Genomic DNA, 1,466 nt, shown 5'->3' with positions numbered 1-1,466 from the left:
TGGGGACTGCCCTAGGCAAGTGCCAGCAAAGCATCCAAGCCCCAAACATGAAATGACTGTGGAGTGCTTAAGCTGATTATGGAGCCCTCTGTTGCATTGATGACCATAGTGTACATCTGTGCACATCAACGGATTTGAAGCTGTCTGCTAAAAGCTTTGTGTCCCCTATCAGCAGGACCTAGTATTGCTAACTCCACAGTGACTGAGACGGTGTAACATCAGTTCCACCCAGGAATTTACAAATTGGAACTCCAAATCAGAGATTAAATTCCTGTCATGTCAGTGCTAACACATAGTGTGACCATCATCTCAACCTGGAGCTTATTTTTTCTAGCATTTGCCTTCTCACTAACCTTTCTAATTCCCCTTTCCCCCCTCTCTGACCACCACTTCCTTTTCTGCTTTCTAACCTTGCCTCCTACTCATTCCCTTGCACCCCAACCCCGCCTAACCAGAGACCTCAGCTCTTTTAACCTTCAGAACTTCTCAATCAATTTACTCTCTCTCTCTTCTCTCCTATCTCAAACATGATGTGCCCTAACAACGCTATCTCTGTCAATAACTCCACTCTCACATCTACTTTTTGAACATGTAGTAACCACTTGCTTCTCACAACGTTCATGCTTCCAACCCTGGCACTCGACTGTAACCCGACACCTACGACGATCCCGCACTTCTGAGCGTAGCTGGTGAAAGTCTCATTCCATGTCTGACTTTCTGCACTATAAATTAATGCTATATTCCTACTACTCTGCTCTTAACCTTGCTAAAGAAATCTACTTCACCTCCCTCATCTCATCCCTGTCTCACAATCCTAAACAACTCTTTAATACTTTCAATTCCCTGCTTCGACCGATCCCTACTACCCCTTCCACTAACCTTAATGCATCTGGCTTTGCCACATACTTCAATAATAAAATTCAAACTATCAGAGATGACAAATCTGCACAGTCACCACTCCACCCTCACCCTCCCTCTGACTATGCACCTTACCCACTGACCTCTTCTCCCTTCCTACATTAACTAATTTCTCTGCTGTCCCTGAAGAGGATGTACATGCTCTTCTTTTGTCTTGTCCAACCACATGCCCCCTTGACCCGATCCCTTCCCGTCTCACCCAGTCTCTTGCATCTACCCTTGTCCCTACTCTAGCTCATAACTTCAACCTCTCCCTCACTATTGGATCTGTCCCATCCTCCTTCAAACATGCTACCATTACTCCTATCTTGAAAAAGTCCTCCCTTGACTCGACTGATCTCTCAAATTACTGTCCCATCTCTCTACTTCCTTTCACCTCCAAGCTTCTTGAAAGAATTGTTTATACCCAAGTTTCTGGATTCCAGCTCTCAGCTTGACCCTCTTCAATCTGGTTTTCACCCTCGACACTCTACTGAGACCGCCCTTACTAAAGTTACTAATGATTTACTCACTGCTAAATCCAAGGGCCACTACTCAATGCTAATCCT

The sequence above is a fragment of the Sceloporus occidentalis genome, unplaced genomic scaffold (genome assembly GCF_023333645.1).
Source record: "Sceloporus occidentalis isolate IW3139 unplaced genomic scaffold, rSceOcc1.0.p SCAF_48, whole genome shotgun sequence".
NCBI lineage: Eukaryota > Metazoa > Chordata > Lepidosauria > Squamata > Phrynosomatidae > Sceloporus > Sceloporus occidentalis.
This window is presented reverse-complemented; position numbering follows the sequence as displayed.